The sequence below is a fragment of the Ochotona princeps genome, chromosome 10, assembly GCF_030435755.1.
Source record: "Ochotona princeps isolate mOchPri1 chromosome 10, mOchPri1.hap1, whole genome shotgun sequence".
Lineage (NCBI taxonomy): Eukaryota > Metazoa > Chordata > Mammalia > Lagomorpha > Ochotonidae > Ochotona > Ochotona princeps.
Window position 1 is genome coordinate 782,613 of NC_080841.1, and position 25,466 is coordinate 808,078.

Genomic DNA, 25,466 nt, shown 5'->3' on the forward strand with positions numbered 1-25,466 from the left:
GTGTTGTGGCCATTTGGGGAGTGAACCCGGGGATAAATTCTCTCTCTCTGCCTTTCCCTCCCTCTCCCTCTGCAACTCTGCCTTTCAAATAAATACTTTGGTGTAAAATAGTAATTCTTCCTACATTTGCCTCTCTCAGGTTCTTTCACCAGCAACAGTCATTTTTACAGCTGTACCCGTACGGGGTCAGCACAGACGGCTCGCCGAACTCCCCGTGTTCTGTGCACCCGACGGTGCCCCCACGGCACAAACAGCAGTGCACACAGGTGCCATGCTTGTCACGCATGGATGTTAGACAGAGCCATGGCGCACATGAGGCTACCCAGGGCTCTGCAAGGATGGCCCAGAACCCCCGCGCATCCAATCCTCACCTCCCAAGGAGGCCACCCAGGAGCCGCTGTGAAGCCCCATGATGCCCATCTGTGTGCAGTGGGTCAGTCGCTGACTGGGGCCAGGAGCCATCAGCACTCCCCAGCCCCTGCGGCAGTGAGGGCAAGTCATGAGCCCGTTACTGGGTGAGCCAGTCAGCTGGCCTGCGAGTGGCCCCTGGCTGCCCCACAGTGTGCCACAGCAGAGGCTGGCATGTCTCCCGGGAATGGCAGTAGTAGCTTCATCTGTCTGGCCCCAGAGGCAGTCCGGGTGCTGCTGTTTGACCACAGCATGGGGGTTCAAGCTGGCAGTGAGCAGGTCCTAGCTTCAGCCTGTATCTCAATGTAGTGAATCACGACGCACAGAGACTGCAAGCCAGGGCAGGGCCCGTGCCTGACAGCATCCATGTCACAGGCCACTCCGCTTGGGGATCTGCCCTTTGCAGGAAACACCAGCCAGCTGGAACATAACTATTTGCAGCACCTTCAAGCATGCGGGGCTCGTGTCTGTTGCAGACCCTATCCCATTTGGGATGAGCCACACCCTGTGGTTGAGTGAACCACGCCCTGTGGTAGGGATGAGCCACGCCCTGTGGTTGAGTGAACCACGCCCTGTGGTAGGGATGAGCCACGCCCTGTGGTTGGGGTGAGCCACATCCCATGGTTGGGGTGAGCCACATCCCATGGTTGGGGTGAGCCACACCCTATGGTTGAGTGGGCCATGCCCTGTGGTTGGTTGGGTTGAGCCACACCATGTGGTTGGGGTGAGCCATGCATTGTAATTAGTGTGAGCCACGCCTTTGTGATTGGGATGAGCCATGTCCTGTAGTTGGGTTGAGCCATGCATTGTAATTAGTGTGAGCCACACCCTGTGGTTGGGGTGAGCCACGCCCTGTGGTTGGGGTGATCCACATCCTGTGGTTTGGATGAGCCACACCCTATGGTTGAGGGGAGCCACATCCCATGGTTGGGGTGAGCCACATCCTGTGGTTTGGATGAGCCACGCCCTGTGGTTGAGTGGGCCACGCCCTGTGGTTGGTTGGGTTGAACCACGCCCTGTGGTTGGTTGGGTTGAGCCACACCCTGTGGTTGGGGTGAGCCACACCTTGTGGCTGAGTGAGCCAGGCCCTGTTGTGGGTTGGGGTGAGCCAGTCCTTCAGACACCCTCACAAGCCACCATAAACAGAACGTAGCTACTTCCCACAATCACAAATAGAATCACATGACTTCGCCAGGTGCAAGGCTTTGTGCACAGGAAGGATTTCAAACAACTCAGCTGCTGGGACCTACAGCCTTGGAATAGGGCAGAGCCATGCTGGGCCTCCAAGAAACCCCCAAACTCTCCCTGTCACAGCCACATGTGCTACAGGGCCCGGTGCCCCGTGTGACCCACAGGGGTGGCCAACCTCACCACGACGCGGTGCGGGGTAGCATGCGCAGGTGCGCAGGGTGTGAGCTGAAGAGCACTGCAGTCTAGCTCTACACAGGCTCATAGTGACGGGGAACTGAAGCCCTGATGCTGTTTCCAGTGCTGTCCTCGATGAGAAACGTAGTATACTGGGACTGTACTGTGTTTTACCAAAACACAACCCTCTATGGCTGATCGGCATGTGGTCCCAACAGAGGCCTGGGGCTCCCAGGAGCTGACCACAGGGGGCATCGGGGGGAGGATAGAGGGCCTGGGGCTCCCAGGAGCTGACTACAGGGGGCATGCGTGGGCCCCGATGGGGCAATCCAGGGCCAGCAGCCAGGAGCACGGCCTCCGTGCAATCCAGACACCCGCCTGACAGTGTCCCCCTTTCCTTGGCTTCCTGTAGGAGTCCCCATTGGCAGGGAAAGCATATTCAATTTTAAAGATTGATTGACCGATTGGTTTGGCAGTGACAGCACAGGAATCACTTGTCCCCTCACTTATTCCCCACATGACCCCAACAGTGAGGGCAAGGGGGGGGCACAGGCCCGTGTCGGAAGCCAGAACTCCCTCCCCAGCCCCCAGCTGGTGGCAGCAAGCCAGGGACTTACACCAATTGTCCACTGCCTCCCAGGACATGGGCAGGGAACCAGGCTGGAGAGCAGGAGGAGGACTCAGTCTGGTGCTCCACTGTGGGATGCAGGTGTGCCAAGCAGTGGCTCAGCCCCCCACTGTGGGATGCAGGTGTGCCAAGCAGTGGCTCAGCCCCCCACTGTGGGATGCAGGTGTGCCAAGCAGTGGCTCAGACCCCCCACCATGGGATGCAGGTGTGCCAAGCAGTGGCTCAGCCCCCCACTGTGGGATGCAGGTGTGCCAAGCAGTGGCTCAGACCCCCCACCGTGGGATGCAGGTGTGCCAAGCAGTGGCTCATCACCCCCACTGTGGGATGCAGGTGTGCCAAGCAGTGGCTCAGCCCCCCACTGTGGGATGCAGGTGTGCCAAGCAGTGGCTCAGACCCCCCACCGTGGGATGCAGGTGTGCCAAGCAGTGGCTCAGCCCCCCACTGTGGGATGCAGGTGTGCCAAGCAGTGGCTCAGACCCCCCACCGTGGGATGCAGGTGTGCCAAGCAGTGGCTCATCACCCCCACTGTGGGATGCAGGTGTGCCAAGCAGTGGCTCAGCCCCCCACTGTGGGATGCAGGTATGCCAAGCAGTGGCTCAGACCCCCCACTGTGGGATGCAGGTGTGCCAAGCAGTGGCTCATCACCCCCACTGTGGGATGCAGGTGTGCCAAGCAGTGGCTCAGCCCCCCCACCGTGGGATGCAGGTGTGCCAAGCAGTGGCTCATCACCCCCACACTCATGGCATGCAGGTGTGCCAAGCAGTGGCTCATTACCCCCACCGTGGGATGCAGGTGTGCCAAGCAGTGGCTCATCACCCCCACTGTGGGATGCAGGTGTGCCAAGCAGTGGCTCAGACCCCCACCGTGGGATGCAGGTGTGCCAAGCAGTGGCTCAGCACCCCCACTGTGGCATGGAGTCAGGGCCCTGTGCCTGGCCCCTGGCGATCCCCGGTGCCCACAGCTCCCTGCAGGCAGTGGGAGGAAGGTCCCTCCGCTGCTCTGGCCACCTCCGCAGTCCGAGATTGTCACACCTCAGAGGCTGGCTTGTAAAGGAGACCTTGCTGCGCAGGCGCCTTGCCTGCCTCCTGACACCACTTGGGAGGTTGGTTGTATGGGAAGGACGCCTCCCGAGTCAGGCTCCCAGCTGGGCCGCTGCACTCGTTGCTGTGGGCTTCACAGGCGGCCGTGACGCACAGGGGCTCTGAATCGCAGAACAGCCTGCAGCAAAGGCTGGAGCCAAGTGGGATTCCCACTGGGGGCTGAGAACGCTCACTCAAACGTCACCTAATGGGAAGTTGGCAAGGGCTTGGGGCCGACAGTCCTGTGCCACCGCCCCTAAGGATGCAGTCCCGGCCGCCACGGCACCGAAGCCTGTGGTGGGGACACACACAGAGAACGTGGGCAGCAGCAGGCATCAGAACTGCTCATGGACTTCTGGGCAGTGGGCTGGGCAGTGTGTTGGCGAGGCAAGCAGCAGGGTCTGGAGCTGCGGACTGGGATCTGAGGCCATTGGTCTAGTCAGGGAGTCCCCCAAGAAAGCTTGCTGAGCTGACCTAACTTGAACCTGTGTGGGCCAGCCAGTGCAGGGTCACGTTCAGTCTGTCACCTGCACCAGCCAACACACACCAGTGGATACAGCTGCCTGGCCAGTTCCACCCCAGCGCCATCTCTCCTACGAGCTGATGGGTGCTGCAGCCCAGCCCACCACAGGTCTTCACGCACACTGTGGCCCAGTTGGGGTGACCTCCAGTGACCCCTGCCAGGCCAGCCTGCACTCCTGGTTTTCACACGTGCCAGCACGTGCTGCAGCCTGGCCCAGTCTGTCCCGCATCACATCTGACTCATGTAGCTTGGCTCAGCCCGATCTGCCCCCAGACCCAACCCGCATGTATGGCTGGGGCAGTGTCTGGGCTGCCAGGCCTACGGAATCCCCCGGGGGGAGCAGCCAGCAGCAATCCAGGCTATACTCCGTCCCTCCCCTGCCCAGAATCCAGTCACGTGCTGGGCCGACCTGGCTTCTCCTGCCCTCAGTGGGGCTCAAGGTCACCCATTGTCAGCGATGGGGCCCTCGGCCCAGCCCCCCTCCCTGGCACTGTACTGTGGGGCCATCTGCTCGCTGCCCTGACCACAGTCTCCAGGTGGGCTGAGGGCAGCACAGCCCGGGCAACCCACTCACAGCAGGGCACTGACCACTCACCGGGCTGGCCTCTCGAGAGGGCCGGGGGGGCTTGGGTATAAAAGCCATCCCCTGTTCACACCCTGCCCCCAACTCACTCCACAGCCCTCACACTCAGCAAGGCACTGCCTGTCAAGGTCATGTTCAACCTTGCCCACTGCCCGCAGCCCTCAGCAGGGGCAGGTGGCTACAGCCAGACAGGAAGAGGAGGGCAGCCCCTGGCACTGCAGCTGCTCTCAGAGCTGGCAGGACCAGGAACTGGGGGAGCAGCCCAAGGACAGGCTCCTAGCCCCCCAGTCTCCACCGCTCCGAGACCACCCCTCAGGTTAGCCCATGAGGGAAGGGCACAGTCCAAGGCCAAGATCAGCCAACTCTGGAGAATCAGAAAGCATGCTGGGAAGCCTGCCTGCTGGGCTCTCAGAGAGCATGCTGGGACGTCTGCCTGCTGGGCTCTCAGAGAGCATGCTGGGAAGTCTGCCTGCTGAGGCTCTCAGCTCACGGCTCTGCCCCAGGCAGTCCCCTGGGTACTGACCCACATCCCCAGTCCGTCTGCTCTGAGTCAGGCTAGTTCTGCTGTCATATGGATGTTGGGGCTGACTACTCCCTGGACCAGCCCAGGAGGCCTGCCCCCTCCCTTGCCACTGTCCTGCAGCCACAGCACCAAGGGAGTGAGTCCCACAAGAGTCTTCTCCCCATATCCCCCGGAGAGGACCTGGCGGTGCCTGGATGCTTTGGAGGAAGTGGACCATGAAAAACCCATGGCTCCACATTCAGGGTCCTCATGGTCACTCCAAAGTCCCTCTCCCTACAACCCAGCCCTCCTGAACGCTCTCGATTCGGCGGGGCTGCCAGCCCCAGTGGTGTTGGCGATGGTGACAGCACTGCCCAGGGGTCTGATTCCAGCGTCAGGGCTGCTGGGCACCAGCAGCTCCTAGGTCAGGGCCCAGGACATGTCTGCAGGTCAACACAGCTCTGCTCGCGAGGACAGGCCCCGAGCCACCAAGGCGGCCAAGATGCCAGTGTAATGGCCGCTGTTGGTGGGGAGGAGACCGCCCCAGATAGCCTCAGATGGACGAGGACCAGGCTGTGTCCTGCGGGGCCTGCCCTGGGAGGCAGCCTGCTTAGATCACAGGCAAGCAGGCTGTCCCCGCAGGGGGTGCTGTCACCTTTCTGACAGACGCTGCCTGCCCGGATGGGCATCCACTTTCCTCCCGGCCCGTGGGGAGGTAGGTCTAGGCCTGGCAGACACCCAGTGTGGGGGAGGAGAAGCTGACAATGACGGGGAGAGCTGACCAGGGACCGCTACAGTCCAGGGCAGCAGCCAGGCCCACTGACCTCAGCTCTGGCTCCACTGTCTGTGCCACAGCCACCTCCCACCTGTGACCAAGGGCATGGGCACCAGGGCCAAACCCCCGCTCCCTGCTGGTTTCTCCGGGCTGGCATCTGTGAAACTGAGAAGTCGGCACCTGTCATCACATGGGCTGGTGGCCAGCACCACCGAGGCAGGGCAGGCGCTGAGCCCTCCTGGCATGCGGCACACCCTGCAGGTGCCACTGGTCAACTGAACCAAGCTGGCCTGGCTGACACGAGGCCCTGGCACCAGGCCTGGGCTGGGTCCCGGAGGGGCCACATGTCCCCACCCACAGACACATCCTTCCCATGACCCCAGCCCATCTCCTGTGCTCCCTGTCAATGTTTCAGATGCTCAGCAGCAGGGGGCGCTGAACCTGGGCTCCTGCCCGGGGTTGCACACCAGCAGGCACAGGTGACCAGGTGGGTCCCCACTGCCCACATGGAAGGCCTGGGCAGCTCTGAACCCCAGCCACGATGGGCAGCTGGGGAATTAGTGAGCAGGTGGTGAAGCTTGCTTGCTCTCTGCCAGTCTAAAGATTCTAAAAGTACATGTTGGCAGAGCCCTCGGCCTTCGTGCCAGAAACGCCTTATCCGCATGTAACCAGACCGTCTCCGCGTGTTGCCAAGTGTCCTCTGGGAGCAGAGCTGTCTTCACCTGGGGCCACCGGGTTAGAGAGCGTGGTGAGTACACAGCATTGAGAGTCCAGGACCACATGTGACCACTCAGGAGCCAGATCCCAGCCCCAACTGCCATGTGGACAAGACCCCACTCCGGGCTGGGGGGAGCAGGCGTCCTTCCTTTCCTGATTGACTGCCACATGCTGATAACCCCCTTTCTGCTGTCACAAAAAGTAACAGCCACGCAGACTCCCCATGGATCTCGGGGCGGACGTCCCAGATGGGGCAGAGCCTAGGCCATGTGGTGTTCCGCGTCTGATCCCAGGGCCTGTGACGTGTTTGGTGCTCGGTGCCTTCACCTCCCCGTGGTGACTGCCAGTCAATGCCTTGCCGACACTGACTGAACCACAGCAGCCGCACAAGGGTCGGCCGGCCCCACAGGACCCTGGACATGGGATGGATACTACGCCAGACCAAGCCCCAAGAGCCTCGAGGGAACCCAGGCCTGTTGCGGGCTGAGAAGTTGATTTACATTCCTTAAGCTGAGCACTCAGGAATCGGGCCTAAGGCAGTAGCACCTAGCCTTTGCAGACTCATTGGCGTCCTATGTCCTGTTGATGGGCTTAGGGGAAGAGGAGATAATATGGTAATAAAGAGGCTTGTGGAGAGACGGCTCAGAGAGACGGCTCCCAGCACTTCTAACACCATCATGGTCTCCGTGTGTCGGTGCTTTTCGCTCAGACATTCGCCGTGCCTACTATGCTGGCTCAGCTAGCCGCGACACAGGCCCTGGCCAAACAGAGCCTTGACCATCCAGCCAGAGATCCCTGGTGGGAGGGAGCCCCCCTCACATTGACCACCCCACAGAGGGCTGCAGCACTGGGGGCCAACCGGAGACCCCCATGTGAGCAGGCAGGCCCTCCTGGATCCCTCAGGGCAGGCAGGGGGAGGTGAGTGAGAGCTGCCCGATTTCCCACTCTGGAAGGCCTCCCTATCCCATAGCAGGAAAATAAGAGGGCAAACTCCATAGCAGTCGAGGGCCCTTGGCCATAGCATCAACTCCCTCCTAGCAGGGACCCAGCAGCACCTATGGCTGCCTGTGGTCCTGAGGCACCAGGCACACAGGGTGGGGACTGTGACGCTGGGAGCCCAGCTGCCTGTGACAGAGCGTCCCGCTTCTGCTAGCTCAGGCCTGGCACTGGTGCTCTCTCAAGACCAGACAGGCTGGCTAAGAAAGAACCAGAGAGCAGGCCACAGCAGTGCCTGTCATCCTCAGGTGGAGCCAGGACAGGCACAGAGGACGCGCGGGACTCAGGGAGAACTTGGGAGAAAGAGCCAGGGATACCAGACCATGGACACAGCAGTAGGAGGAGCAGAGTGTGGGCATGGAGGCGGGGCAAGAGGGCAAAAGGCCTCCGACCACCCAGGACCCCATGCTGGACGCAGTGCATGGCAGGGGCCCCAGGTCTCCCTGTGGCTCACGATGAACTAGGGGCCGGATCCCCGTGAAGCAGCGTGCAGTACTGCTGCAGAGCCACCAGGCTCCTCCAGCTCCTCCAAGGGCCTGCCAACTGCACGCCAAGTAGCAAGCAGCCAGGGCCTCAAAGGGCACCGAGAGATGGAAACCCAGGCTGGGCAGCCAGTTGTCACAGGAGTGGGGGCAGCGTTGGACACACAACAGCAAAAAGAACTGGGAACTAGTGCCCTAGGGAGATCTTGGGGGGTCAGACCTGGGGTTCAGAGATGGAGGGACCTGATCAATAACCTATCAGGGACCCATCAATAACCCAGGGACCCCAGCACCTTCACCTCAATGGAAGGACCAACCTCTCCAGGGAGGTCATAGGTCCAGGCCAGACGTTCCAGCACAGCTGACCTAGGCCGCTCTGCCGGCTGGTGGACGCTGTCCTGTCGCCCAGACTGCCCTTGGGGCTGCCACTCCTGGTCGTGTTTAACAAGAAAGGGAAAGAACATTTGCCCCAAAGACCCAAAACCAGCCTCGCTCTCTTTACAAGTCAGCATTCTCCGCCTGAGTCAAGCAGCTTGGGGGAGTCTCCCACTCCCCTTAACCCCATGTATGACCCCTCAGAAGACGAGGGGTCAGGCAGCCTGCCTGCAGGATCCACGTGCACACCACTGCCCCCTAGTCCCAGGTGACCGCAGCCGTCGTTTCCAAGGCCTCCCCAGTGACTAGGGTCCGAACGGGCGGTCCTTAACCCTCGGCCTGCACCTTCCCAGATGCCAGCAACAGTTTAGGAATTTTATCAAACCAGAGATAAGCGGCACACATGATGGTTGACCAGCAGGAAGGACACTGCAGGCATCCGGTGCGGTCCAGGTCAGGCCATCTGTCCTCCTGCCCGCGAGGGGAGACTCCTAGGGACTCAGCGGTTCCACGCAGGTGGCGCTGGCTTGCAGGGGCGGGGCACGCCGAGCTCAGGGCTGGCGCTGCCCTGCACGTGGGACAGACTTTTGTTCATTGAAAGCCGCCACGCCTGGCTTTCCTCAGGGGGGCCGGCTGCTTGCTGACAACACGGCGGCTAGGAGGGAACCACAGTGGTTTCACCACGATCCCGCTAGGTGAGTGGACGCAGCCCGATCGGGCAGATGCTCCCTGGCACGCGGTCATCGGGTGCCCTCCCCACACAGCTCCTAGTCCTGTGGCAGTGCTGGGCCACTTGGGACTGGGTTTATGGTCCCACCACAAATAAACAGCATGACACCAGCTGCCTGGCCGCTGCCATGGGTCCACACGCTCTTCACAGGGCGTGTCCAGTCGGGTCTTGACTGGCCTCTCCCCCACACACACCTCACTGAATACCAACCTGCACTCCGAGGCAAGTCCCTCCTCTTCACCCACGTGTCCAGGACCCAACCCCCACATCACGTGTCACTTCCTGTGCACCACGTGTCACTTCCTGTGCACCACGTGTCACTTCCTGTGCACCACGTGTCCAGGCCCTGAATTAAGTTGATTGTTTCCTTGTTTCCCTTTCTCCCAATTTTCCCATCTGTTTATTGCATCAGGCTTTTATTCTTTCTTTTCTTTTCTTTTTTGTTTAAAGATTTATTCATTTTATTACAGCCAGATATACACAGAGGAGGAGAGACAGAGAGGAAGATCTTCCGTCTGATGATTCACTCCCCAAGTGAGCCGCAACGGGCCGGTGCGCGCCGATCCGAAGATGGGAACCTGGAACCTCTTCCAGGTCTCCCACGCGGGTGCAGTGTCCCAAGGCTTTGGGCCGTCCTCAACTGCTTTCCCAGGCCACAAGCAGGGAGCTGGATGGGAAGTGGAGCTGCCGGGATTAGAACCGGCGCCCATATGGGATCCCGGGGCTTTCAAGGCGAGGACTTTAGCCGCTAGGCCACGCCACCGGGCCCCTTTCTTTTCTTTTCAAATCAATTATACTGAGGGGCAATTTGCATGCAATAAGCAAACCTAAGAACACAGTACAAAGATTGGACTCTTTGTTCAAGCCATTTTGAAATAGCCCTCCAGCCAGCTGCCCCGGCACCAGCACAGACACATGGGCAGCACGGCGGGCAACAGATCCAGCCGAGGGGCAGGGGGCGCCTGGCAGGGCCCCACAGCGCCCTCGCCTGCACACGCGGCAGGCGGCCAGCAGGGTGAAGGTGGGGAAGTCTGCGGTGGGCAGAGGGAGGGATGCAGGCGGCAGCCGCACAGAGGCCTGGACTGGCTGCAGCGAGCTGAGGGGAGCGAAGGTGGTAGGCCGACCATGCAGACCACAGAACAGCGGCACCCTGGGGCCTGCTGCGCACAGGAGGGCGCTGGGTGCTAGGACCGCCCGTCCTGGCCTCTGCCAGCACAAGTCAGCACTCGAAAACCAGCCCCTGGCTTGTCACCGTAATAGCCACATCCTTACCTCACCAACTGAGTGAAAGAACAGCCTACACCGCACGCAGCACTCCCAGTGAGGCGCGACAGCCCCCAGCACTGCCTGTTCCAACTCTACCCCTCACAAGTCGGGACCTGCCGCACACCCGCTGAGCAGACAGGCAAACTAAGGCATCGAGGCCTGGAGTCTTGCCCCGTCACACAGCTGGCAAACCACAGAACTGAGCAGAGAGGGGCGTGGCTCTGTACCAGCGGCAGCCAGCACCCACGGGCGGCACACGGGCCTGGGCGCCTCAGGAGCCGCTGACACCGAGCTCTGCCTACACCTGCTCTGACACACAGCCAGCCCTTGGAGGTGCTGGCAGGCGCTCACCACGAGCAGGCTCTCAGGGACTGTGTCAGGGACCAAGGCAGTGGACAGGACGCAGGGCCCACAGTCAGGAGGCCCTCACATGCCCTGGGGTGGAGGGGCGGAGCCGTGCTCAGGCATGCCCGGCAGTGGTGTGTCCCCAAGGCACCCTCAGGAGTCGTGTGCTAGTGCCCAGCACAGAGCCCACAGCGTGTTCATGCACTGGGCCCTTTCAAGGGCCTCCTTGTGAACAGCAGTCACCACGGGGCGTGTCATGTGTCCCCAAAACAGCCTGTCAGTGCTAACTGTGGTTCTCGCGGGCACAGCTGCTGAACAGGCAGAGAGCCAAAGCAAAGACACAAACACAATAATTAATTTTGGAAATCCTGCCTCATGGTAACAAGGATGGATGATTAAACATAGGAGTGTTTTAAGGTCACCTTGAAAAGGCAAAATGAGGGGTGGGCCTGGAGCACGGGGGTCCCACATGTGGATGCCACAGCTGGGAGAACCCAGAAGGAGTCCCAGCAGCGCCGCTTCTGACCCAGCATCCTGCCGATGCGCCTTGAGGACGGCAGAGGACAGCCCAAGCACTGGGGTCCTCGGCACTCGCCTGGCAAGCCTGAGTTCTGGCTCCCGCCTTCAGCTGGCCCAGCCCTGCTCTGCAGGCGTCTGGGGAGGGAACCAGCAGAGGAAGATGTAACCTGTGTCTCTTTCCAATAAATAAACACTCAAGAAGGAAGAGTCCTTCTGAAAAGCAGGACAAGGAGGAATATTCACTGTAAGAAGTCATAGGACGCCCACATCCCACCCGGAGCACCTGGATTTGAGCCACAGCTCCATCTCCAACTGCAGATTCTGGGCAAAGACCTGGGCTTGGGCGGGAGGTGAGCCTCACCCCACCTCTGCCTGCCTCCAAAAGCTATAAATAGATTAAAAGGCGACTTTGGGTGCTATTCCTTCCTAGTTGAGCTCATCTGTCTGTAAGCACAGATCCTGACGCTCCACCCCACGTCACCCCTCAGCACGCAAACGCAATCACGACTATAAAAAGCAACAGTCCCTGGCCAGCCGGCCAAGTGTTCTCATTATGCAAATGCAGATGAGCTGCGGACAAAGCTCAGGAAAGCGTTTTATACTCAGCGTGCAGGCCTTGTGGGAAGCACCCGCGGCCACAGGCAGCCTGAGCCCCCTGGAGCAGTCATTCTCCCTCAGGGTCCCCTGGGGGAAGATGCTGTGCCCCGCAACAGGACAGAGGGCCCTGCTGGGCCTCCATATCCTCCCCTTGAGAAACACCGACAAATTTCCATGGGACCTAGGTCTTCTTGCCCAGCCCCTGCAGACCAACCGATGGATCATAAAAGTGGCATAAAAGAATTTTCAAAGTGGCAGCAGCTTTGGGGCAGACATGGGGTCAGAAGTGCTTACATGGAACCAGCTCTTCACACCCAAGGCTCACATGCAGCTCACATGGCTGGGCCCCCACCCGTGGGCTCAGCACCAACACCTTGACCTGTCCCGGCCTCCATGGTCTCTGCCCTTGGCCTGCCCCAACCTCCGTGGTCTGCCCGCCTGCCCCAGCCTTCATGATCTGCCCGCCTCGTGGCTCACACGGTTGGGCTGCCACCCTCATGCTCCCTCAGTCACAGACCAGATGACCCAGCACTCCAAGGACCTGTGTGTGCCCAAGGGCTGTGTTCCAAGGACACAGCTGATTGAGGCAGTTTCCCGGCCGAGCGGGCAGCGACCAAGGGCCTGACCTGGACGTGGCAGATGGACAGAGCTATGGCTGGAGGAAGTGCAGGGAGGGCCAGCTGTAGGGGGGGGACCAGGCCCCTCCCAGCTTGGTGGGGGGCTTGACCCAGTCAGCCCCGGGGGGTCACAGCTTCCACCATGTGCACAAGGGAGCAGCCCCTGGACTTGGGTCTCCCCCACTCCCACCCCAAGGCCTCTCATACGCCAGTACCAAGCTTGTGAACCTGTCTTTGGTGACATGGTGCTGCTGGCACCATTCAGGACAACCTTCTTGTATCCCCATAACGGGGGGGGGGGGGGAGTTGCTGAACGGTGAACTGGGGCCTACCCCGCTGAGTGCAACAAGCGGCTTTCTGACCTTCTGTGGGTACCCCGTCCCGTTCCCCAGCACCCCCTTGCTCCGTCTGCTCCTCTCTCATCATTGCACATGCCCACATCTCCTAGACGGCCACAGCGCCCTCTGCCCTTCCACACTCAGTCAGAGCACCGGAGCCTCTGTCCGTCACCCCCTCACTGCACGGCCAGGGGCAGGTCTGCCACCTCCCGCAGCTAACACGCCTGTGAGCTGCGTGTGGCCAACACTACGATCATGGCCGGTTAGACAAGGGGAGGAAAGAAGGCGCCGGAAGTGATGCAAGCATTAGCTCAGGCCTGTTCACAGGGACAAGCCACTGCCTGCCACTGTCAGTCGCTATCAGTCACTGTCAGAGGTGGGCAGCGTAGCCAAGGCCACCAACAATCCAGAAAAGGTGTCCCGGGCCAGACCACTCTGCTACCCGGTGACTCAGAGGGCCGGTTAGGGCCTCCACCCCACGGGCCTTCCTGCAGGTGCCAGACCGGGAAGTGGAGAGGAAGCTGGGGCTGCCTCACAGGCAAGCTGGCCTTTCTCCTCGCTGCTCCCTGCCACAAGGCTTGGACATCCCCCAGCTTTGCACACGGAGTTTCTCAGGAGCATTGTCACCTCTGCTCCTCTCTCAACGGCCCAGCCATTTCCTGGCTGCAAAAATCCATTTTTGAAGATTTCTTTAATGGATTAAAATGCACCTATGTGCAGCTATAAGAGGCATGTGTGTACAGTGCACATTTATGTCCAAGTGTGTGCATGTGTATGTATTTGCATGTTCGTGTGTGTGCAGGCATGTGCATTCACATGTGTCCATGTGTGTGCAGTACGTACACGTGAGTGCAGGTGTGTCCATGTGTGCACACAATGTGCATGTGTGTGCAGGGGTGTGTGTGTGTGTGTGCACGCTGCGGGTGTCAGCATGCCGTGTGGTTGTGCATTGTGCTGGGTGTGGGCTGAAACCCCACAAGCAGCATCTTCTCCTTGTCACAGTGCAACCACGGAGGAGCCACATGTCGGCCGCTAGGAAAGCATCTTTCTGTCTTGGTCCCAGCGACTTGCAACGAATAGGACCAGCTGCTCGGGGGTGGCTGACCAGCACACCGGCTCTCAAGTGTGGGAGACCCCCACGCGCAAAGCCATCAGCTTCCTGGGTGACCCCGGCCCAGGGGTGGCTGACCAGCACACCGGCTCTCAAGTGTGGGAGACCCCCACGCGCAAAGCCATCAGCTTCCTGGGTGACCCCGGCCCTAGACCTTCGCAGTGGCACACTCCTGACTCTGAGAGGTGCCAGGGTGGGCAAGGGAGGAGAATCGCAATACACCCTGACCTGTAGGGGAGCCCCTGCCACCCCATCTTTGCCCCGAATCACTGCTCCTTTCTCATCAGTTGCCGGGGCTCCAGAGGACCCCTGGGAAGCATGAGGAATCGCAGAGCAATGGAGGACAGTAGAGAAGAACACAGAGAGGCCCCGGCCTACGCGCACGCTCACAGCACAGCCCTTGCTGGAGAGCCTGGTGCGGGATGGGGGGCAGCTTGGGCATCCAGGGACAGCCAGGAGCTTGGTCCCCCTGCAACCAAGACAGCAAACTGCAGGACACACACATGTGGGGACATCAATGCAGAGGCCACGAGACAAGGAGTCTCAATCTTTTTTTTAAAAGGTTATTTATTTGAAAGGCAGAGCCACAGAGGGAAAGAGAGAGAGATTTCATCTGCTGGTTCACTCCTCAAATGACCACAATGTCTGAAGCCAGGAGCCAGGAGCTCTTCCAGGTCTCCCATGCAGGTACAGGGTCCCCAGGCTCTGGGCCAGCCTCGACTGCTTCCCCAGGCCACAGGCAGGGAGCTGATGGGCAGTGGGGCAGCCGGGACTCAAACCAACAAGGCTTTGTCAGCAACAGGCCATGACAGTGACCCCTAAAGCAATTGCAGCTGCCGATCAGGGCTAGCTTGTTTTCTGCTCCAACTGGTGTGACTCCAGCAGAAGCCCCAGCACAGTCAGGGCAATGCCCGCGCGTTCTTAAGGAAAGCTTGGTGGTTCGACATCCCCCTCCCTGCCCGACGTGGACACGTGACTGCAAAGGTCAGGGGACAACAGGTACAGCACCCGCCAGCAGCAGCAAGGGGCACTCTTGGCCAGCGCAGGCCAGAGGCCCTGACGCGAGCCCCCTGGGACAGGCCACTACCAGAGGCCCTGACGCGAGACCCCCGGGACAGGCCACGACCAGAGGCCCTGACATGAGCCCCCTGGGACAGGCCACGACCAGAGGCCCTGACACGAGCCCCCGGGACAGGCCACTACCAGAGGCCCTGACACGAGCCCCGGGGACAGGCCACTACCAGAGGCCCTGACACGAGCCCCCCAGGACAGGCCACGACCAGAGGCCCTGACACGAGCCCCCGGGGACAGGCCAGGACCAGAGGCCCTGACATGAGCCCCCGGGGACAGGCCAGGACCTGAGGCCCTGACACGAGCCCCCGGGGACAGGCCACTACCAGAGGCCCTGACACGAGCCCCCGGGGACAGGCCAGGACCAGAGGCCCTGACACGAGCCCCCGGGGACAGGCCAGGACCAGAGGCCCTGACATGAGCCCCCGGGGACAGGCCACTACCAGAGGCCCTGACACGAGCCCCGGGGACAGGCCACGACCAGAGGCCCTGACACGAGCCCCCGGGGACAGGCCAGGACCTGAGGCCCTGACACGAGCCCCCGGGGACAGGCCACGACCAGAGGCCCTGACATGAGCCCCCGGGACAGGCCACGACCAGAGGCCCTGACACGAGCCCCGGGGACAGGCCAGGACCTGAGGCCCTGACATGAGCCCCGGGGACAGGCCACGACCAGAGGCCCTGACACGAGCCCCCGGTGGACAGGCCACGACCAGAGGCCCTGACGTGAGACAGGCCACGACCACAGTTTTTGCGGCTGGGCTGACTCACATGCCACCTGGTGCAGCCATGGTGGCATCAACTGCACCTATTCATAGACGGGCACTCAATGCCATCCCAGCCCAACTGCCCACCATCCACACGGGCAGCAGGGCACAGAGGCCAGGCCTGTACACAGATTGGATACAGAAGCAGCCAGCTGGGCCAGCTGCAGAAGGCCTCCGGAAACGGAGGCGACGGTGGACAGGGACTAAGGTCTCCAGGTGTACGCTGTTGTCCTCGACTGGCATGTGACACACGTCACAAGTGAAATGGCTTTGTCACCAGCCTGTGCTTCAGGCATTCCACCTACCCCGGTTAAACAGGACGCCACGAGGGGGAGAGGGCATTCCGGCTGTTCCCTCTGTGCCAGGCACATGTCTGTTCCAGTCACCCGTTTAGCAGAGACACTGCGCTCTGAACCACCTGCTGGCTCAAACTGCCATTATCTTGCTAAATACTTACAGACTCTCCCAGGTGCTTGGAGCCCTGGGCTCAGCCCCCTGGGGCACACAGGCTGAGGGTCCTGAGTGAGGAGTCCAGCTGCCTGGGGCACCATGGGTAACCTGCTGCCCAGAGCAGGTGGGAAAAGCCTTCACCTGGGGAAGAACACACTGATGCCCGCCAGCAGGAGTGCCCAGCAGGGCTGTGGGAAAAGCCTGCACCCGGGGAAGAACACACTGATGCCCACCAGCAGGAGTGCCCAGCAGGGCTGTGGGGAGAGCCTGAGCTTGGGAAGGACATGATGCCCACCAGCAGGAGTGCCCAGCAGGGCTGTGGGGAGAGCCTGAGCTTGGGAAGGACGTGATGCCCACCAGCAGGAGCGCCCAGCAGGGCTGTGGGGAGAGCCTGAGCTTGGGAAGGACGTGATGCCCGCCAGCAGGAGATGTGGGGGCAAGCCAATAGCCACTGAGAGCAGACCCCAGAAACCACCCCTGTTGTGAAAGCTGGCATTTGCTCTTCCATCCAGGAAAGCCAGGCATGAATCCCAACTGGCATGTGCTACCTAAATGGGTCCTTTCAGAGATGGAGTTTACATGGCTAGGGCTCACTCCCAAGTTCCAACAGGCACTGAGATTCTTACCCACTCCAGCCTGGGGGAGCTGCTAGGAGGGTGAATGAGGGGGCTTTGTGGTCCATGGGTGTCCATGGCAACCACTCAGAAGACAGTGTGTGTGGCTGTGTGCAATCAACACCTCATTTATGACTCAGAAGGTCAGAGTGTCATTAAGTCTTTATAGGTCATGCAGTGCTATTCTGCTGTGGGTGTTCGACTGGTCAACAGGCAGCAAAGCAGTTGGCCACAGCCCAGGCCCAGGCCACAGCCAGCCCAGGCCACAGCAAACCCAGGCCACAGCCAGCCCAGGCCACAGCCAGCCCAGGCCACAGCAAACCCAGGCCACAGCAAACCCAGGCCACAGTCAGCCCAGGCCCAGGCCACAGCCAGCCCAGGCCACAGCCAGCCCAGGCCACAGCCAGCCCAGGCCACAGCAAACCCAGGCCACAGCCAACCCAGGCCACAGCCAACCCAGGCCACAGCCAGCCCAGGCCACAGCCAACCCAGGCCACAGCCAGCCCAGGCCACAGCCAACCCAGGCCACAGCCAACCCAGGCCACAGCCAGCCCAGGCCGCAGCAAACCCAGGCCACAGCCAGCCCAGGCCACAGCAAACCCAGGCCACAGCCAGCCCAGGCCCAGGCCACAGCCAGCCCAGGCCGCAGCAAACCCAGGCCACAGCCCAGGCCACAGCAAACCCAGGCCACAACCCAGGCCACAGCCAACCCAGGCCACAGCCAGCCCAGGCCACAGCAAACCCAGGCCACAGCCAGCCCAGGCCCAGGCCACAGCCAGCCCAGGCCGCAGCAAACCCAGGCCACAGCCCAGGCCACAGCAAACCCAGGCCACAACCCAGGCCACAGCCAACCCAGGCCACAGCCAGCCCAGGCCACAGCAAACCCAGGCCACAGCCAGCCCAGGCCACAGCAAACCCAGGCCACAGCCAGCCCAGGCCCAGGCCACAGCCAGCCCAGGCCGCAGCAAACCCAGGCCACAGCCCAGGCCACAGCAAACCCAGGCCACAGCCCAGGCCACAGCCAGCCCAGGCCACAGCCAACCCAGGCCACAGCAAACCCAGGCCACAACCCAGGCCACCGCCAGCCCAGGTCACAGCACACCCAGGCCCAGGCCATAGCCAGCCCAGGCCCAGGCTGAAGTAGACATGACCATGGAGCCTGCCAACACTCACAGGTACAGGGACTGAGACAGTCAGGGCAGGTCCAGGCTGCAGCACCTACATAAACATCCTAAAACAGGGTGTGGGGTGGGCCAGAACGCAATATTCACTAGCCCATACAAAGGCCGGGATGGAGGGGCAGGCTGTGCCAGGCAAGGACCTAACACCCACTGGCATGCGTGAGATCTAGGTCTGGGAGTGGGCCAAGTGGGGGGATTTTGGAAGCTCCCAAGGTGGGTCACAGCTCCTGTTGGTGAACACATGGTCCAGCAAGCTCACTGGGGGGTCAGGCAGACTGAGCAAGGTGGCTCCATCCATTGGCAAGTGAAAGGGGGCAGACCGGGTAGGACCAAGTACACCTTAGCTCACCGGCAAGTGCAGAAACCAGGCTACAGAGCAGGTCATGCTGGGCTAGGCTCTCATCCCTACTGGTTTGCATGAGCCAGGGATGGGGGCAGACTGAGCAGGGCCATGTTCCAGCACCCACCAGCGAGAGTTAGGACTGGGGCCGGCTGGGGCAAAGGGCAAGACAGGTGAGAGACTATGTCAAGCTGGGTCAGAGCAACCACTGATACACGCATTTCTATGGCTGGGATCAGGCCTGGTTAGGGAGCTAAGAAGATGCCCTAACCGTGTTATGGTTCCCACTGGTGAGCATGGGGATGGAGTGGGGGCTGCGTTCTGGTCTGGACATGGCTGTAATGTCCCTCGGCACAAGTGTGGACTGGGTCTGGGCTGCACTAGACTGTGCCAGACTCCAGTACCCACTGATACTTGTAAGAACCAGGGTGGGTATAGTACTGGCTAGGCCTCTGCTGAGCCATGCGTGAGCTGTGTCTGGGTGTGTACTAGGCTTGGCTGGGCTGTAGCACACAACAGTAAAAACTGTAATGGGTGAAGGCCAGTCAGAAAGGCCTCGGTTCCTGCTAGGACAGGAGGTGGACTAAGGAGGGCTGGCCTATGGACCCACCAGTGGATGCGAGACCTGGCACAGGGAGAGGTTCTGATGGAGGAGCTTGGGAAACTCCTCTGTAAGGACACAGGTTCCTGCAGGTGAGCACAAGAACCACAAGTAAGCACCCCAGACCAGGCCAGTAATGGTACCCACCGGCATACATTTGGCTCAGGTCAAACCAGGTGGGACGGATCATATCTCTCACTGGCTAATCCAAGTACCAGAATGTAGAGTGGGTCAGGCTGGGTCCGGCTGCCACACAAGCCAGTTCACATGAGGGCCAGGACCTGGAGCTGGCTGTGTTGGGCTAGGCTGTAGCTCCTATCAGCATGAGTTACAACTGGGGGTAGGCCAAGCTGGGCCAGGCTACAGCACCCACTGGCAAATGCCAAGGTGAGGCGAGCCATGCTAGACTGGGCCACAGCACCCAACTAGCACATATGAGACCCGGGGGTGGGGGTAAACCCGGTAGCAGGGCTGTGGGGGGCTCCTCTGCTGGACCACCACTCCCACTGGAGAGTGTGAGAGCTGGGATGGGGGCAGACCAGGCCAAGCAAGGCTACAACACCTGTTGGCCTCATGTGAGCTGGATCAGGGGAAAGTCAGGCTGGGCGGACTGTTCTTACTGGTACATGCATAAGCCAGAAAGCCAGAGTGAGGGTGGGTTGGTTCGGCTTAGCTGCAGCATCAGTTGGCAGCTGCTGGCATGGGGGGCAAATTCTGTCAAGTTAAACTGCAGAACCACCTGGAGAGTGCCAGATCTAGGAGTGGGAGTAGGCCCATTAGGGTAACAGTGGGAACCTCCCTCTTGATGCCAATCCAGCTGGTGAGCATGAGAAGCAGGACTGGGGCAGGCATGGCTAGACAGAGTGGCACCCACCAGCAGGAGTGTGTGCTGGATGGTGGGGCTGGTTGGTTTGAACTAGGCTTCAATGCCCATTGACATGTATGAGAGCTGAATGGGATGTGGGACAGACTGGCCCAGTCTGCTGTACATACGGGCAAGCACGGGAACCAGGGCAGGGGGCAAGCCTGGCGGGGGTTATTATGGGTCGCTCCAACTAGGCTGCAGCTCCCACTAGTGTCTGTGAATGCCGAGTGGGTGGAGCGCAAGATCAGGCTGGGCTGCAACACCCACTGGTTTGCGTAGCAGACAGGGCTGGAGGCAGATTCAGCAATTGCAACCACCTGTGTGTATGTAGGCTGATTGGGGTGATGGACTGCGCCAGATCCTGTACTGGCAAGCACACACAAGAATCAGGTCTGGGATCAAATGAAGTTTCTTTGGGGATCCCCCCAGCTGGATCGCTGGACTCAGAACCCCAAACATGGAGAGAATTGCAGGTTCCATGGTCTGGCTGTGGAGTGCATGTGTGAGCTGGGCCTCCTCAGTGGCTCAGACAGAGCGGTGGACAGCATATCCAGGTGACATGAAAGAAATGACAGTCCACTGGAGCCTGCAGAGGACACTGGATACCACAACAGAGGACAGAACAAATTGATCAATTATCCCAGCCAAGTGTTGGCAGTGAATATTTGGGCAAATGGAGACTCTAAGGTGGACTATGTCAGACAGTAGATTCAGGAGAGATTTCATCATGCTTGGAGTGGCAAGACTGGCAGAAATTCAGAACTGCTGAACTATCAAAACCTCTGAGTAGGACCCTCTCAGAGCATGCTGCACATCAGAGACCCTGGGATGGCATCAGGTGGCTGTCCTCCATCCCAGGATACGGAGGCGGTTGGGAGGTTGGGTGTGGCTCTCTTCTTATCTCCCCGCTCCCCGAGAAGCAGGAAGGAAAAAGAGAATGTGGAAGTAATGGTGTAACCCACCTTGCTACAGCCCTTGACGCTTTGTACCCTAATCAACTACGCAAACATCACCAAAAATAAAAATGATTGTTTTAAAAAGAAAAGCAAAATGAGACAGATAGGATTCCAGATCTCAGAAGCTTCTGCTGCGGGAAAGGAGACAACCGAGTGAAGAGAATAAAAGAAAATATTTGCCATTTACTTATCAAAACAGTTTAGTAAACAGAAAACAGCAGCAAAACAACAATCCACAGCAATAAACCATCCAGTTGACCAACGAGAAAACGTACAGCTCTCAACCTACTGGTGGTCAACAGACAAATGAAGAGACTCAAACCAGCCATTCAAGACCACGAGACTCAGCCCCGCACGCAGCACAGACTCAGAGCAGAGGACTCAGCCCCACACGCAGCAGAGGACTCGGAGCAGAGGACTCAGAGCAGAGGACTCAGCCCCGCACAGCAGAGGACTCAGCCCTGCACAGCAGAGGACTCAGCCCTGCACACAGCAGAGGACTCAGCCCTGCACACAGCAGAGGACTAAGCCCGGCACAGAGAAGAGGACTCAGCCCCGCACAGCAGAGGACTCAGCCCCGCACAGCAGAGGACTCAGCCCCGCACACAGCGCCTCCTGCTGCACAGCAGGGAATGTGAGAGCCATTTCTTATCTAGGTGGCAGCTCTGTGGGTCCTTGTTTATCTTCTGCCCTCTTGTTTTTGATGAACCGCACAACAGTAAGATTCTTCACCTGTTTTTTGTATCTGCAGATGGTCTGTACAATGTACAGTTCTATTTCAGAAAACTTTAGGAACAAACCACTTTACAAAAGAAATATATCTTCCCTTCAAAGACATACGCAACGCAATTGTTTAAAAACAAAGGAGGTCACAGTGCCGGGTCCCAGGGCTTGCTGTGGGGAGGGTCATGCGGTTTGTCAGGCCTGCTCCCCACCCACGTGTGCACACTGCGGCCTGGGCAGTCTGAGCCTGGGGCCCTGGCCCTGAGGGGGCCTGAAGCTACGCCAGGTTTGCATGCTGGACACTCAGCTCCACAGGCACCGGTGTTGGACGAAGGCTCAATGAGACCTGGTCGGGGGCTCCATGTTACCGTCACGCCACGAGTCTGGGTCTTCTTTTGAAAGAGTCCAGGGGGAGGTATCTTTCACTCTGTGGTTCATTCCCACAAATGCCCACAACCACTGGAGCCAGACCAGGAGGAAGCTGGGAACAGGGAGCTTCCCACCTCTCCTATGTGCATGGCCAGAACCTAGCTGCTCAGGCCCCTCCGCTCCGTCCCAGGGGCGTTAACGGGAAACTGGAGCCAAGCACGGAGCAGCCAGGACTGAACCAGGCACACAGCTCCTCGTGCCCACAGCACACCTACCACGGCAAGAGACGGAGAAGACACACAACTGGACAGCACCAGGCACTCCGGCGGAGGGCACAGGCGTCCCCATAGCTCCTGGTGCCCACAGCACACCTACCACTGCAAGAGACGGAGAAGACACACAACACATGCAGCCCCTACTGCCACATGCTTCACAGCTGCGAAGTAAACTCCCATTGTCTGGAAACTGTCGCATCTCACATGTCCTGTCAGAGCTGTGGAAACTGGACCAAGACGGTCCCAGGCCTTCCTGGGTCCCCAGCACCTGCTCCCGCCTCACGGACAGCATTTGTGCCCAGCCCAGACTGCTGTCCCCTCCGTCCACTCGCTGAGCATTGCTGTCGCCCTTCGCACGGGATTGCAAGGGCTGGGTCCCAGGACCCCCTCAAGTCCCCACGGGTGCTCGCACTCTCAGAGGGCACGGCGCAGCACACCCTCCTGACAGCCCCCGCCCAGCCCTGCCGCCTGTCTCACCTAACGCAGCATCCGCTCAGAGCGGCAGCTATTGTGACATCCTAGGAAATGATGATAGCGACACGTCTGTGTGCTCGGTACAGATGCAGATTTTTCCGGATATTTTAAAAGTATTTTTCAATTTAAAATCAGAGTGAGACAGAGAGGATTCTCCCCCCAGTTGGTTTACTCCTCAACAGTCTGCAACAGCCAGGGCTGTCAGACCCAAGCTGGGAGACAGGAACTCCACCTGGCAGGGAGTTGGACAGGAAGCAGGGAGATCGGGGACTTAGCTCAGGACCTCCAGTACGGGAGACATCACTGACCCACAGCTGGCTACACCCTGCCACATGGCACCTGGGGGTATTGGATGCAGGGAAACGATAACCCCGGCAGAGGGAACGCTCCGCACAAAGGTGCCAGGCCAGCAGCTGGGTGAGGCCACTGAGCCTACAGGGAGTCCAGGGCAGGCCCTAGGGTCCCAGGGGCCTCTGCAGGCCTCCAGCGACACAGCACCCCCTGTGGCATTTGGAGCAGAGGAGTGCTGTGGCCTGCCAGACCTGGCTCCCGCCACTGTACAGAACTGGGGGTTGGGGCCAGGCCAGGGACCGGAAGGCCAGATAAGTGGCTGGTGAAGCATCATGCATGGAGGATGCCAGAGGCTTATCCCAAGGATGCCGACAAGAGAGGTGGCCAGCCCTCACTATGCTGAGGACATAGGAAGCCCACATCTGCTGACCAGAAGGGACAGCAAAGGGGAGGAATTGAAGCAGGTGTCCGAAGCGGCTGCCTAAGCCCAGCACAAGGAAAACACCGTGGGCGTTGGCTAGACCACCTGTCCCTCCGGCTCCCGGTAAGCACCGAGGGCGGCTGCTCAGTGGGAGCAGATGCTCCTCCATGCCGGAGCTTGGCCTGGTTCCAGCTGCCTGGCCGCCTCCCCTCTGCTCCCGGCACCCTCAGAATTCCAAGAACACTACTGACTGGTGCGCTTTCCAAAACTTAGTGTCACTGGAAAGGGTATAATGGCTATAGGGCTTGCAGAAGCTGGATACGGCCGCTCCACAGTGAGGACAATAACAAGGAGGATGGCACGCATCCGCGAACACCGGGGACGTGCAAGCGCAACAGGTGGAGGGCAGTCTCCAGACACGGCCAGTCACACTGGGGGCCATCGAGGTGGCTTGCTAAACGGAGCCAGCTTATCAGTAGCCCTTAAACACAGGAAGACCTTGGCAAGAGGAAGCTCCCCCTTGTAAGCAGCCGCTGTGTGCGCCTGCAGACACAGGGCCACAGGCACGGTCAGGGAACAAGCCTTGGGTCCTGAGTCTGCTCCCCAGCATCCTGAAGACATGTCTCTGCTGAACCAAACATCGAGTTGAAGATTGCTGAACACACAGTCCTGCTGACACCTGGTCAGGAGCCGGGGTCAAGGCCGGGCCTGCGAAGGGCACCAACACACGCACAGAGGAAAGCCCGGCGGACCCAGGGAAGACCGTGAACTCTGTCCCCTGTGCACCCTAGATCTCAGGGTGAGCTGCTTGAACACGTGCTGTGGCCCGCAGCTGCACAGCCATGAGTGCAGCAACAGCATGCTTCCCAGGCAGCTGTGAGGACACTGGTTGTAATGCTGAGCCACAACTCTTTCCAAGAAGGCCACCTTCAAAAGTGAGTTTCTGCTGTTTCCCAGCCAGGCATGGATTAACCGCACAATGCCAACTCCCAACAGAAGAGCAGCCAAATGCACATATCATGGCTCTGCTCTCACAGCCTCCTCTCACGGAGCAGCTAAGAAACGGGGTTAAAGCTGAATGCTGGAGGCCAACTCGATGGCTCAACTGGCTAATCCTCCACCTCCAAGCACCATGATATGGGTGCCGATTCCTGTCCCAGCTGTCGTACTTGCCATCCAGCTCCCTGCTTGTGGCCTGGGAAAACAGCAGAAGATGGCCCAAAGCCTTGGGAGCCTGTACCCACACAGGAGACTGTCGCTGTCCCGCAGCGATGGACTTGGTGCACGGAGCCGATAATAACACACGTGGACCCTGACTGATGGTCAAAAGCCGTAGTTCATTTATTAGTGGCATCTAACTTTATACACTGGGGGCCATACAGGATAAGGGAGGACGTATTGAGCTCATCAACAAAACCATCAATGCTTTTGTTTGGAACTCTTTTGTCTTGTATATTCCACCAGGTGTTCTCATATACATACTGTCCACTCAACTGTTCTTATGCAAATGATATCCAATCAGGTATACAAAAGGTAGCCATTTGGTTATTCTCCTCCAAATATCCAACCAACTGTAATCCTGTGCTCACTGACCTTCTACGGTCACAATGTCCTCCTACAGGAGACCTGCCAGAGTCTCCTGGCTCCCGGCTCAGATCTGCGCAGCTCTGGCCATCATGGCCATCTGGGAAGTGAACCAGCAGAAGGAGGATCTTTTAAAAAAAGAAAGAAAATCTTAGTGCTGGCAGGTGACTCTGAGGTTGCCTGGCATGACGGGCATACTCCCACTAACAGAATTCAAAGTGCTCCTGTCTATGTGACACATATCCACCGGCGTACCAAGGGCTCAGTGGTCACTGGGGGTATACACAGCATGCCCTGACCAATCCATGTGCCTCTCCTGCAGCATTTATCATTGTGTTGAGAAGCCTCAAGCTACTTACTTTAAGTGTTTTTAAAGGTTTTTTTGAGGCCACAGGATAAAGATTTATTTATTCATGAGTCCAGAGTGGTAGCCTAGTGGCTGAAGTCCTCGCCTTGCAAGCACCAGGATCCCATTTGGGCACTGGTTCTTATCCTAGCGGCCCCAGTTCCTATCCAGCTCCCTGCTTG

At 59.6% G+C, this 25,466-nt stretch overlaps 1 protein-coding gene across 1 annotated transcript in view; it reads right to left on the bottom strand.

Moving 5' to 3' along the window:
• NMNAT2 (nicotinamide nucleotide adenylyltransferase 2) overlaps nt 1–25,466 on the bottom strand; it is a 47,544-nt gene that overhangs the window by 15,564 nt on the left and 6,514 nt on the right. The window lies entirely within an intron of this gene.